At 39.6% G+C, this 15,399-nt stretch overlaps 1 pseudogene; it reads left to right on the forward strand.

Annotated features, from left to right (window-relative positions):
* The first annotated feature begins 295 nt into the window (after window positions 1-295).
* On the forward strand, window positions 296-6,146 carry LOC100431281 (elongation factor 1-delta-like; annotated as a pseudogene).
* The last annotated feature ends 9,253 nt before the right edge of the window (window positions 6,147-15,399 follow it).

Here is a 15,399-nt window from a genome sequence, read left to right on the forward strand (position 1 = left end):
GAAAAATTAATTTAGTAGGATAACTGAGATAGTGATTCTCAACCTTTATTCTCAGGCACATTTTTAAAAATAGAATGTTATACTCCCAAGAAAAAGAAGAAACTATAAAAGAGCTACTTGACGTTTTGTCAACACAGTATTAATCTCTAGAAGAAAGAAAGACTTTCTTCTGTGAGATTTCTTGCATCTCAAGGGGCACTTGTGAACTGATTGAGGAATAGATGGTGGAAAACTATAAGTGAATTGGGAGAGCTAAATGTTAAGTAGAACTCAAAGGTCAGTATAGATTGGAAGCATGTGGAACATAGATTTTACTAGGGAAAACACTGTAGGTTAGCCATATCTTTTTTATTTATTTATTTATTTTTTGAGACAGAGTCTTGCTCTGTCACCCAGGCTGGAGTGCAATGGCGGGCAATCTTGGCTCACTGCAACCTCCACCTCCTGGGTTCAAGCGATTCTCATGCCTCAGCCTCCCAAGTGGCTGGGATTACAGGCATGCACCACCACGCCCAGCGAATTTTTGTATTTTTAGGAGAGACAGGGTTTTGCCATGTTGGCCAGGCTGGTCTCGAACTCCTGGCCTCAAGTGATCCACCCACCTCATCCTCCCAAAGTTCTGGGATTACAGGCATGGCCCAGCCAGCCATATCTTTTTATGCTAGCACTCTATTATAGTTCATTTACAGCAAACTATTTTAAGACAGTTTTACAGTTTAAATATTTTAATAAAAATTCATTTTATTCTATTTTATTAATTTTAATTTTTTTTTTTTAGTGACAGGGTCTCACTCTGTCACCCCGGGTGGAGTTCAGTGGTATGATCATAGTTCACTGTAGCCTTGAACTCCTTGGCTCAAGCAACCCTCCTGCCTTATCCTTCCAAGTAGCTTGGACCACAGGTATGTGCCACTACACCTGGCTTTTTTTCTTCTTGAGACAGAGTTTCCGCTCTTGTTGCCCAGGCTGGAGTGCAATGTTGCAACCTTGGCTCACTGCAACCTGTGCCTCCCGGGTTCAGGCGATTCTCCTGCCTCAGCCTCCCAAGTAGTGAGGACTACAGGCATACACCACTACGCCCTGCTAATTGTTTTTGTATTTTTAGTAGAGACAGCGTTTCACCATGTTGGTCAGGCTGGTCTCGAACTCCTGACTTCAGGTGATCCACCTGCCTCAGCCTCCCAAAGTGCTAGGATTACAGGCGTGAGCCACTATGCCCAGCCCTTTTTGTTTTGTTTTGTTTTTTTGGTAGAGATGAGGCCTCACTTTGTTCCCCAGGCTGGTCTCAAACTCCTGGTTTCAAGCAGTCCTCCCACCTTGGCCTCCCAAAGTGCTGGGATTACAGATGTGAGCCACAGCACCTAGCCAAAAATGCATTTTAAATTAATTTTTAAAAAGTGAATCATACTGTGTATTCAGAAAATATACGAAAACATACACTCAAACATTTACGTATGCATCAGATAATTCATAAGAGAGAGTAATTTTCTGTTTGTACTGAATGTGGGTAGGGTTTTCTTTACAAGTCATACCTCATTACATATCAGAAAATTCATGCTGGAGAGTCATGCTGGAGAGTCATTTATGAATATGATGACTAGGAAATCTTCCACTGAAAAGTTAATGACCTGAACATAGTAAATTCACACGAGAAAAAATAATTCAAATCCCATTATACACTAAAAACACAATTTGGAGAACAAAGCCTGTAAGAACAGTGACTGGAAAACACTTCACCTGGAATATATCAGAAAGTTTCTACCAGAAGGAGACAGTGTTAAGAGCAAATGTGGCAGTAGCTTCACACAGAAATCAGGTTTTAGTATTCTTCAGTATTTACACACGAGTGAAACTGTATTTCTTGAAAGTGAGAAAGTCTTTTCACAGAAGTCAGAACCAGTTTTAAATTACTCATGCTACAGAGAAGCCCTGTGATTACTGTACATTATATATTGTATATGGAAAAATCTTTGTCCGTGAGTCACACCTTACTGTATACCAGACAAGTAATTGTTAAGAATAGGTTTTGTAAGAATATATCATTTTATTAAATGCCATAAAATTCAAATAGAGAAGAAGCTCTATTTGATACATTGGAAAAGGTCTTCCTATAGAAGCAGATTTCATAATAAATGTAATTCATTTTGTTTACTGATTTAACTTCAAGCCCATGTCTCAAACCAGTGGAGAAAAACAGACCAACACTTGCCTTTCTTTTTATTAAAATAAATATTTACGTACACACACACGTGCATACATATATAACTTGGCATAAATGTGACTTTATTTATTTACTTTAGAGACAGGATTTCAATCTGTCGCCCAGGCACCCAAATGGGAGTCCAGTGGCACAATCCTGGCTCTCTGCAGCCTCGACCCCTGGGCTCAAGTGATCCTCCTGTCTTAGCCTATCGAGTAGCTGGGACTACAGGCACACGCCACCACACCTGATAATTTTTTTAGTTTTTTAGAGACAGGGTCTTGCTATTTTTCCCAGGTCAGTCTCAAACTCCTGGCCTCAAGCAGTCCTCCTACCTCAGCCTCCCAAATTGCTGAGATTACAGGCATGAGCCACCACACCTGGCCTAACTGTAACTTTTATAATGTATTTTATGTCTTCTTGATTTTTGAACTTCCATTCATAGCAATTCCAACCACTCCAACAGTCTGTCAACAGATAATCAATTGGACAAGGATAATCATGCCCTTATATACTGGAGATTATCTTTTTCTGTAGCATATGCTTGTAGGAGTGGGACTGATCAAATGGTATGTGTTATTTTATTTTAACAGATGTTGCCAGATTTATTTGTCCTAAGACTGTAGCTTTTTATGTTTCCAATATTAGTGTATAAATATACCTCTTTCCCCCTACTAAAAGTAGCTGTTACTCTTTTTTTTTTTTTTTTTTTTTTTTCTGAGACTGAGTCTTGCTCTATCGCCCAGACTGGAGTGCAGAGGCACAATTTTGGCTCACTGCATCCTCTCCCTCCTGGGTTCAAGCGATTCTCGTGCCTCAGCTTCCCAAGTGGCTGGGATTATAGGCGCCTGCCACCATGCCCAGCTAATTTTTGTATTTTTAGTAGAGATGGGGATTCATTACGTTGGCCAGGATGGTCTCAAACTCCTGACCTCAAATGATTCACCTACCTCGGCCTCCCAAAGTGCTGGGATTACAGGCGTGAGCCACCGTGGCCAGCTGCTGTTACTCTTTAACCTTGAGAAATTTTACAAGTTCCAAGTGATAACTAATTATAATTTGTTTATTAATATGCCTCCAAATGTGTCTTGGCCATTTGAATTTGCTATTCTGTAAATTGCCTTTATAAAGCATTTATTTATACATTTCTCTTTTTGGATTGTTTATCTTACTAATTTAAAACAGCTTTTTATGTTAAAGGGAGTAACTCCTTTTTTAAAAAACATCTATTCCTTGTCTCGACTTTGCATGTGATAGTATCCCATTCACATAATTTTATTTTCTATGTGTTTAAATGTGTATTCTTTTACAGTTTCTGAATTTTTAATCTTAAGACTTAAGCTTCACATATAATATTTTAAAGTGGTCTTCTGTATAGTTTGTGTATCTTTTGGGAAAATGTTGCTTTGCTGAACCAGCGTGCAATCCCCAAACTCCTCTCTCACTGCTTTATCTTTTTTTTTTTTTTTTTTTGAGACGGAGTCTCACTCTGTCGCCAGGCTGGAGTGCAGTGGCGCAATCTCCGCTCACTGCAACCTCTGCCTCCTGGGTTCAAGTGATTCTCCTGCCTCAGCCTCCTGAGTAGCTGGGACTACAGGCACCCGCCACCATGCCCGGCTAATTTTTTGTATTTTTAGTAGAGACGGGGTTTCACCGTGTTGGCCAGGATGGTCTCAGTCTCTTGACCTTGTGATCCACCCGTCTTGGCCTCCCAAAGTGCTGGGATTACAGGCATGAGCCACCGCGCCCGGCCTACTTTATCTTTTTTTAAATTTAACTTTTACTGTAAGGTCAGTAGTACCTGTGCAGGTTTGTTACACAGGTAAACCCATGTCATGGGGGCTTGTTCTACAGATTATTTCATCACCCAGAACCCATTAGTTATTTTTCCTGATCCTCTCCTTCTTCCCACTCTTCACCCTCCAGTAGGCCCCTGTGTGTGTTGTTTCTCTGTATGTGTCCATGTGTTCTCATCACTTAGCTCCCATTTATAAGTGAGAACATGTGGTGTTTGGTTATAAGTGAGAATATGTGATGTTTGGTTTTCTGTTCCTGTGTTAGTTTGCTAAGGATAATAGCCTTCAGCTCCATCCATATCCCTGCAAAGGACAGGATCTCATTCTTTTTAATGGCTGCATAGTATTCCATGATGTATATGTACCACATTTTCTTTATACAGTCTACTATTGATGAGCATTTAGGTTGATTCCATGTCTTTGCTATTGTGAATAGTGCTGTAAGATCATCATCGTCTGAAACTGGTAGTGGCCAAATGACCTGCCTCAGCCCAAGAGAAGCAAAACACTTAGATGTATCCTAGGAAAACCTTTATTTCCTAAGAAAAGAGACAGACTTAGCTGTTACCATCAATTCCATCCCTTTTCCTGCCTTGTACATTATGCCTCCAGCAGTGGTGATCTTCTTTCAAGCACTGGGGAAAGACCAAAAGATTCACCAACACTGGTCTTGATGTTATTGACTCAAAAGTACCAGCAACTTAACTACAGACTTTAGCTGTGTGATAAAAATAAACATGTTTGGCATAAACCATTCCATTTTATGTCTTTCTTATTGTACCCGAAACCATACTAAACTTATTCAGGCAATGAAATTTATAAAATAATCCATCCTTTTCCTACTAAAATTAATATGAAAATATTTTAAAACCTTAGTAAACTAAATACCTCACATAAACCCGAGTAAGGTAAAGAGATAAGAGACTGCAAAATTATGTAAGATTTGTAATGAGTAAAAGGAGACATGGATATTGAATCATTTCATAGGATCAGAAGAGAATACTACCTACAGTAAATGGGTGATTTCCTAGGAAGATACAATTGATCAAAATTAATGAAAAACTAAAAAAAAAAAACCCATAAAATAAGTTATAAACATCATTTACAGAGCTATCATTTAAAATTTACCAAGACTATAGGAAAAGATTTTTAAGGTAGTACCCTTTCCTCAGGTGTCCCGCGTCCGCCGATTCCTCCTCCCTGGTCGCCGCGTCCTTGGCGGGCGTCAGAAAAACGGCTACAAACTTCCTAGTACATGAGAAGATCTGGTTCGACAAGTTCAAATATGACGACGCAGAAAGGAGATTCTACGAGCAGATGAATGGGCCTGTGGCCGGTGTCTCCCGCCAGGAGAACGGCGCCAGCGTGATCCTCCGTGACATTGCGAGAGCCAGAGAGAACATCCAGAAATCCCTGGCCGGAAGCTCAGGCCCTGGCGCCTCCAGTGGCCCCAGCGGAGACCACAGCGAGCTCGTGGTCCGGATCGCCAGTCTGAAAGTGGAGAAACAGAGCCTGCGCAGTGTGGTACAGGAGCTGCAGCAGGTCATCTCCAAGCTGCAGGCCCAGCTGAACGTGCTGGAGAAGAACTCCCTTGGCCACCGGGCCACGGCCCCACAGACCCAGCACCTGTCTCCCATGCGCCAAGTGGAGCCCCCGGCCAAGAAGCCAGCCACACCAGCAGAGGATGACGACGATGATGACACTGACCTGTTTGGCAGCGACAATAAGGAGGAGGACAAGAAGGCGGCACAGCTGCAGGAGGAGCGGCTGCAGCAATACGCAGAGAAGAAGGCCAAGAAGCCTGAACTGGTGGCCAAGTCCTCCATCCTGCCGGATGTCAAGCCTTGGGACAATGAGACTGACATGGCCCAGCTAGAGGCCTGTGTGCGCTCCATCCAGCTGGACGGGCTGGTCTAGGGGTCCTCCAAGCTGGTGCCCGTGGGCTACGGTATCCGGAAGCTACAGATTCAGTGTGTGGTGGAGGACGACAAGGTGGGGACAGACTTGCTGGAGGAGATCACCAAGTTTGAGGAGCACGTGCAGAGTGTCGATATCGCAGCCTTCAACAAGATCTGAAGCCTGAGTGTGTGTGTGTGCGCCCGTGAATCCCTGCCAGGATTCAAGACTGAGACCGGCAAAAAAAAAAAAAGATTTTTAAGGTAGTACACATAAATAATGAACTATAAAAGACAGAAATCATAATTTTCAAAATTAAAAACTCTTGTCTTTTGAAAGCACTTAAGAAGGTGAGAAGGAAAGACTCAGAAGGGGAAGAAATAGTTGCAATAAATTTCTGACAAAAGATTTGTTTCCTGCAAATGTAAAGAAATTTATAACCCCATTGTAAAAGAACAACTCAATAAAAATGACAATATACTTCAACAGAGATAATTCATAAAATAAGATATGAAATGGTCAATAGTGACAAGAAAGGATTTCAACATAAGCCACCAGGGAAATACAAATCAAAACCATAATGAGACACTTCTACACACTCATTAAAATTAATGAAATTAAAATGATCGACAGGACCAAGTGTTGGAAGATGTTGAGCAGCTGGAACTCATGCGTGGCAGGTAGGGATGTAAAATGGCACAAAGACTTTGTAAAATACTTTGGCAAATTCTTAAAAAGTTAAACACATAGCTACCATACAACCCAGCCATTCCACTCCAGTATTTAACCCAAGTGAAATGAAAACTTATGTCCAAACAAAGACTTGTACATGAATGTTGACAAGACTTTTATTCACAATAGCCTCAAACTGGAAACAACCTACATGTTTATCATCAAAGTGAATAGATATAATGTGGTGTATCCATAACTAGAAAACTACTCAGCAATAAAAAGGAACAGACTAATGATACATGTGACAACATGGATGAATTTCAGTCATTTTGAGTAAAAGATGCCAGACATGAAAGAGTATTATGTACCATATGGTTGTATTTATATAAAATTCTAGAAATGCAAACTAATACTGAAGTAACAAAATTCAGATTAGCAGTTGCCTGAAGCTAAGGCCAGAGACAGGGATGGCCAGCAAAGGGGCACAAGGAACCTTTTAGAGTTGATAAAAATGTTCTGTATTTTTATTGTGTTGGTGGTTTCATGGGTGCACACACTGTCAAAATGAACACTAAATAGGTACAATTATTGTATGTAAATAATATCTTGCTAAAGTTGATTTTTTAAAATACAGAAGATAAATAGATCCATATCTGAATATAGTTCATGTTTAAAGGTCAGATCATTTTATTAATTGAAATCATTTCAAGTTATAGAGACATATATACCAATATTTTATTTCTTGTAATTGCTTCATTGCAACTTTAAAATACATCATCACTCTTAGACCATCATAGTAAGTACAGGAAAAAAAAAAAAAAAAACAAGAAATTATTGACTCAGGTCATTTATAACCACAGATGCAAAAATTCCAAATAACATTGTGGTGAATAGAATATTGAAGTATATTTGAAAATTAGTAATGATTTTAATTCTAAAATTCAAAAGTGATAGACTACCAAGAAATTGAGGTTGGCCGGGCGCGGTGGCTCATGCCTGTAATCCCAGCACTTTGGGAGGCCAAGGCGGGCGGATCACAAGGCCAGGGGATCGAGACCATCCTGGCTAACATGGTGAAACCCCATCTCTACTAAAAATACAAAAAATTAGCCGAGTGTGGTGGCGGGCACCTGTAGTCCCAGCTACTCAGGAGGCTGAGGCAGGAGAATGGCGTGAACCTGGGAGGTGGAGCTTGCAGTGAGACGAGATCATGCCATTGCACTCCAGCCTGGGCAACAGAGTGAGACTCCATCTCAAAAAAAAAAAGAAAGAAAGAAATTGAAATAATTTACTACTATAAATTAAAAGAGAAGGTAATATATTTATATCAGTAATTACTGAAAGGTATTTTATTAATTCAGCATTTTTAATAAAATAGGCATGGTAGAAGATTACCTAAATATAATTATTTAACTAAATGCAACAGCAATTTTTTTTGAATTTTTTTAAATTGATGAATGACATTTGTACATATTTATGGGGTACATGTGATACTTTGTTAAATACATAGAATGTGTAATGATAAAGTCAGGGTATTCAGGGAATCCCTCACCTTGAGTATTTATCATTTCTATGTATTGGGAACACATTAATACATGTTCTCTTCTAGCAATTTTGAAATATACAATAAATTGTTGTTAAATATAGTCACTCTACTCTGCCATTGAACATTAGAACTTATTCCTTTTAACTATATGTTTGCACTTATTAAACAACCTCCCTTCGTACCTCCCCCAACCCACACGCCCTTCCCAGCCTCTAGTATCTACAATTCACTCTCTACCTCATGAAATCAACTTTTTTTAGCTCCTACATATGAGTGAGTATATGTGATATTTGTCTTTCTGTGTCTGGCTCATTTTTCTTAACATAATGACCTCTAGGTTCCACCCATGTTGCTGCAAATGGCATGATTTCATTCTTTCTTTTGGCCAAATAGTATTTCATTGTGAATATATACATTTTCTTTATCCATTTATCCATTAATGGACACTTAGGTTGATTCCATAACTTTGCTACTGTGAGTAGTGCTGCAATAAACATGAGGATGCAGGTATACTTTTGATATGCCGATTTCTTTTCCTTTGAATAAAACCCCATTAATGAAACTGCAGGATGTGGGAGTCTGTCCTCCAGACCCTGACCCAACGATGGATGAATAAAGTACACTGACACACATGTTCTGCTTTGCCAGTCCAGCCTAGCGTCCAGGCCACTTAGTCGCAGCCACGGCCTTGATCAGTCAGCAAGACTTGCATTTATTCAGTAAAGATTAATTGACAAAGGTCGTGAGTAAACACCACTAGAGGGTAATTGACATTGCAGACTTCCCGGACTGCCTGAGTAGAAAGCAATCAAGCACCTGTGGTAGATCAAAGGTTAGTCTTAGGACCACATGAGTCAACAAACTAGTTAGGTAAACTACTCTACCTTCCTTTGTACCCACTTTAAGCTATTTACTCAAGGTATGGATTAGGTTGCCTTCAGACATAACCTTATCCTGAGACTTTTGCAAAACCCTTCAGGCCTTCCAAGAAGGTTTGTGGCTTATAATTTTCCCCACCATCCTGACTAAACCCCTACAGCAGGACCGAATGGTAGTTCTATTTTAGTTTGCTTTAGAAATCATACCGTTTTCCATAGTGGCTGTACTATTCTTTTTCTCCACATCCTTGCCACATCTGCTATTTTTTGTCTTTTTAATAATAGCCATTCTGATTGGGGTAAGATGATACCTTATTGTGGTTTTGATTTGTATTTCCCAGATGATTAGTGGTGTTGAGCTTTTTTTTTTTTTTTTTTTTGAGACGGAGTCTCACTCTGTCACCCAGACTGGAGTGCAGTGGCACGATCTCAGCTCACTGCAACCTTTACCTCCTGGGTTCAAGCGATTCTCCTGCCTCAGCCTCCTGAGTAGCTGGAATTACAGGCATGCACCACCACACCCGGCTAATTTTTGTATTTTTAGTAGAGATGGGGTTTCACCATGTTTGCCAGGCTGGTCTCAAACTCCTGATCTCATGTGATTCACCTGCCTTGGCCTCCCAAAGTGCTTGGATTATAGGCATGAGCCACCACACCTGGAGCATTTTTAAATATCCCTTTCCTTTGCCCACTTTTTAATGAGGTTATTTGGGGGCAGGGGTTGTTTGTTTGTTTGTTTGTTTGTTTACTGTTGAGCTGTTTCAGTTCATTGTATATTCTAGATATTAGTCTTTTATGAGATAAATAGTTTGCAAATATTTTCTCCCATTCAACTGGTTGTCTCTTTACTCTGTTGATTGTTTTCTTTGCTGTGCAGAAGGTTTTAGTTTAATATAATCACATTTGTCTATTTTTGTTTTCGTTGCCTGTACTTTGAAGTCTTTGCCATTAAGTGTTTGCCTAGGCCAATGTCCTCAAGTTTTTCTCCTGCATTTTTTCTAGTAGTTTTACAGTTTCAGTTCTTAGACCCCCTTAAGTCTTTAATCCATTTTGATTTGATTTTTGTGTATGGTGAGAGATAGGGTCTAGTTTCTTTCTTCTCCATATACTTATTCAGTTTTTAAAGATACTCTCCTTTCCCCCATGTATGTTCTTGGAGCCTTTCTTGAAAATCAGTTGGCTGTGAATACGAGGATTTATTTCTGGGTTCTCTATTCTATTCCTTTGATCTTTGTGTCTGCTTTTGTATTAATACCATGCTATTTTGGTTACTACAGCATTGTAATGCTTTGAAGGTAAGTAGTGTGATGCCTCCAGCTTTGTTCTTTTTGCACAAAATTGCTTTGGCTATTTGGGCTTTTTATTGGTTCCATATAAATTTTAGTAATTTTTCTATTCTGGTGAAAAAAAGACATTAGTATTTTTATAGAAATTGCATTGAATTTGTAGATTGCTTTGGGCAGTACAGTCATTTTAATAATATTAGTTCTTCCAATCCATGAGCATGGGATGTCTTTCCACTTGTTTGTGTCCCTTCAATTTATTTCATCAGTGTCTTGTAGTTTTCCTTGTAGAGTCTTTAACCTTGTTGGTTAAACTTATTCCTAGGTATTTCGTTTTTTGTAGCTATTTGAAATGGGATTGCCTTCTTGATTTATTTCTCATCTATTTCATTATTGGTGTATAGAAAGGCAACTGGTTTTTGTATGTTAATTTTGTATCCTGCAACTTTACTAAATTTACTGATGGGAGATTTTTGGTGAAGTCTTTAGATTTTTCTAAATATAAGATCATATTATCTGCAAAAAAGGACAATTTGACTTCCTCATTTCTTTTCAGTGGCAGCAACTGTAAGCAGGTGGCTGGGGGACACATGTGTCAGCTCTAGGTGGTGGCTGCAGGTGGGGTAGCCAGCAGGGCACTTGTAAATGTGTGGTGGTCCTGCTGCTTGGGAGTGTTAGGATTGCTGCCAGTGGCTCGCACTTCAGCTCTGATGGCAGTAGCCAGCAGTAGTAATGGCTGTAGATATGGGAGGTCAATAGATCTCTAGGGATGTGAAAATGCAGGGACTGTTGGGCTCCAGAGCAGGACGCAGTCTGGTGATGGCTGGACTCTCAAAATGGCTCCTTAGAGCTCAGGAGATGTATGCAATGCAGCATAGGCTCCCTCTCTGGAGCAGTGCCATCACACAGTCTCCAGGCAGCTCCCTATGTAAGTCTTAGGGCCCATGAGTGTCAAGGGGCTCTCCTGTGGCTAGAATTGCAGGAGTTTGTGGTGGGAGTGTAGACCAATGGGGGTCTCTTACTTAACGTTTTCCCACATTGTGGAGCCTCTTTGAGGTTCCCAGCCAACCCTAGCCAAGCAGGCTGCCTCTCTTCCCTCTCTTTCCTTGCGTTAGGTGTTTCCTGTTACTTCTCCGTTGAATTCCAGTATTCTTTTTTAGATTATCTATTAGAAGTGTGATTACTCACTATTTTGGTTCTTCTTTGTGGAGGAGGCAAGTGCTAGATGCCTCTAGTCAGACGTCTTGAAGCCCTTCATCACAAGAGCACATATTTTACATGGAAATAATGAAGATAATTAAGATCACTAATTAGGAGCTGGCTGCAGTGACTCATGCCTGTACTCCCAATGCTCTGAGAGGCCAACATGGCAGGATTGCTTGAGGACAGGAGTTCAAGACCAGCCTGGGCAACATAGGGAGACCCTGTCATCACAAAAACTTTTTTTTTTAAAGAATTAGGCAGGTGTGGGTGGCACACATTTGTAGTCCCAGCTACTCAGGAGGCTGAGGTGGGAGCATTGCTTGAGCCAAGGAGTTCAAGGTTGTGGTGAGCTGTAGTCACACCACTGCATTCTAGCCTGGGTGACAGAGTGAGATCCTGTTTTTTATTTTTTTTAAATCAGTAATTAGAGTATCCCACTGGAACTGTAACTATTTAACTCAATATTGGAAAATATGGTATATAAAGTACTATGAAAATACAAGTATTAATATAAATATTGAGAGTAAATAATTAAAAGTAGACTATGTTAACAGGAGGTTTTAAAATAGGCATTACATTTTGTGAAAAGTTTCGTTCATCTTTTATTGATAATATATATGCTTGATTCAAATATTTAAAGCATTACAAAGAAATATGCAGTAAATGCTATCTTTCTATCACCACTATCTGACAGTTCCCACATTCCTCTGTCAATTATAAGCTTTCAAAAATAAGCAGAAAATAGGCATGGGAAGTTGTGTAGATATATATTTACACACATACATCTTTGTTTTTTCACCTAGCATACCTTGGTGACTAGTCTATATTAGTACACATATATCTGTGTCACTTATTTTGTAAGTGTTATTTGTAGATATACTATATGAATTAATAATGGATGTGCCATCATTTTCCCAAGCCCCTACTGATGGCCATTTATTTTTAGCTAGTATTCTTACATTTCAAAGTGCATAGTATTTATAACTGGGATTTTTGCATTGGAGAAATTTTAATTTTATACATCAAAGACATTAAAGGGCTAATATTTTTCTGGCAGCTGGATAACTGAAAAGACTAATTATATATACATATATTTAACTATATTCTAATATGGTTGTGGTAGAGTTTTCTGCATGAGTGCTTTAGAAGCCATTTTTGTTTATGGTGAATTGTCTGCTTGTTTTCTTTTCCTATTGCTTTACTGTTCTATCTTTTCTTTGTTGATTTCATATATTTATGAAATAATCCCTTTGTCATGTGCCTTACACATATTTCTTATGAATCTGTCATTTATCTATTGATTTTTGTTGTGATATACTTAACTGTGCATTTTTTCTTTTAAATTTGTATTCTGACATAATTTCAGTCTTAAATTTACAAGAAGATTACAAAATTCCCTTATATCCTTCACACAGATTCCCCAAATGTTAACATTTTTACTACATTTGCTTCAACTCTCTGCCCATTAACATAAGTGCATTTACACACACTCAAACACACATTACTTTTTTCTGAGCCTTTGAGGGTGAGTTGCAAACATTATTCTCCTTGACCTCAGATTCTTCCTTTTGTATTTTCTAATAACGAAGACATTCTCGTATATAACCATGTAAAATTATGAAAGCAGGGATTAACATTGATTTAGTGCTATTACCTAATTGACCTTAATCAAATTTTGTCACTTATTCAAATAACACCCTTTATTACCAAAAAAAAAAAATTCCAGATCATGTATTACATTCAGTTAAGATCATCAAAAAACATGTAAAATATGAGAAACTATCACAGTCAAGAGAAGCTTAAGGAGATGGGATGACTAAATATAATATAATATCCTGGATGGGATCCTGGGACACACAGAAAAGGATATTAGATTTTAAAAGTAAAGAAATATGAATAAAGTATGAACTTTAATTAGTAACAATGTATCAATATTGGTTCATTAATTGTGACAAACACACCATACTAGTGTGAGATGTAAATAATAGGGGAAATGAGGTGTGTGGTATACAGGAATACTCTGTACTATTTTTAGAAAATTTTGATAATCAAAAACTATTCTAAAATAAAGCTTATTTTGAAAACTGCGTGAGGAGATGGGCTATGGGTCTGGAGAGGTCAAAATGGCTAGAATTTCAGAGCACAGTAAGAGACGGGAGAAAGCTGCACACACAAATTGCACAGGGCTGAAAATGGTTGCTATTCTGGACAGCGAGAGTAGACAGTTTCATATTTTGTGCAGCATTAAGGAAAGCACTCAGACAGATTTTTCCTCAGGAGTGGGGGAAATTTAGCCTATGCCAAATGCTGCTCTGTTTTTACCTGACAAAATTCAGAAGAAAGACCCTAATGGATCAAAATGTTTTCAAGTAACTGAACTGCATTCCCGAAAAACCTCAAAAATATTAATGAGACTAGGCACGGTGGCTCATGCCCATAATCCCAGAACTTTTGGAAGCTGAGGCAGGAGGACTGTTTGAGGCCAGGACTTTGAGACCAGCCTGGGAAACAGAGCAAGATTCCATCTCTTAAAAAAATATATTCTTTAAATTAGCTGGGCATGGTGGCATGCACCTGTGGCCCTAGCTACTCGGTAGGCTGAGGCAGGAGGATCACTTGAGCCCAGGAGTTAGAGGATGCAGTGAGCTATGATCATGCCACTGCACTCCAGCCTGGGCGACAGAGTGAGATCCTGTCTCAAAATATATATATAATAATGGAAGCACAAACATATTCAGCATCAAGGTAACATTTATAATGTCTGGCATCCAATTATAAGTTATTACAAAAGAATAAATGGGCAATTTGAATATTTATATATCTATTAAAGAAACTGAATCAGTAACTAATAACCTTCCAAAACCAGAAAGCACCAGGCCCAGGTGAGTGCACTGTTGAATTCTACCACACATTTAGGGAAGAAATTTTACCATTTCTCCACAATCTCTTCCAGAAGATAGAAGCATGAGTTAGAATACTTCCTAACTCATTATATGAGGCCAGCATTACTCTAATACCAAAACCAGATAAAGACTGCAAGAAAAGTACAGATTAATACAGATTCTATTTAATTCCACAGAAGACATATTGGTGATGCTTGGTCTGCTTTTTTTTTTTCTAAAAAGAAACAGTCTCACTTAGTCACCCAGGCTGGAGTGCTGTGGCCCAATCATAGTTCATGGCAGCCTGGAACTCCTGGGCTCAAGCAATCCTCCTGCCTTGGCCTTCCAAAGTGCTGGGATTGCAGGAATGTTGGTCTTATTATTTTGTTTGTTTGTTTGAGACAAGGTCTTGCTCTGTTGCCCAGGCTGGGGTACAGTGGCATGACCAGGGCTCACTGCAGCCTTAACCTCCCAGGCTCAGGCGATCCTCTCACCTCAGCCTCCCAAGTAGCTAGAACCACAGGCACATGCCATCATACCTGGCTAATTTTTTTTAATTAAATTTTTGTAGAGATGGGGTCTCCCCAGGCTGGTCTCAAACTCCTGGGCTCAAGCAATCCTCCTGTCTTGGCATCCCAAAGTGCTGGCATTGTAGGCATGAGCCACTGTGCCTGTCTGGTCTGATTCTTGAAGGAGGAACTGGAAATGAATAGTAGAGAGGTGGGGGCAGAGTTTAACACTAGAATCTAGGAGAATCTGCAAAGAGGCAAGAGAGTGTGGTAGGATCTCCACACCAGAAACGAAACAGTAATCCAGCCTGGGGAGTGGTGTGGTGGGGCGCAGGGCCTACGAGAGGTCTTGTGGCAAAGCGGGGAAGAGTTTGTTTCATGATGTCAGGTGATTAGACTTGACCTTTGGGAAACAGCCATGGAAAGGTTTTAAGTAAGAGCATGTTTAGGGTCCTGGAAGACAAACTCGCAGAGGCACCTCCTTCTTCTTGGAGCCCACACCCTTCTTACAGGCCATGCACCTCTCTTTGGGGT

This window comes from Pongo abelii, chromosome 13 (assembly GCF_028885655.2).
Source record: "Pongo abelii isolate AG06213 chromosome 13, NHGRI_mPonAbe1-v2.0_pri, whole genome shotgun sequence".
Lineage (NCBI taxonomy): Eukaryota > Metazoa > Chordata > Mammalia > Primates > Hominidae > Pongo > Pongo abelii.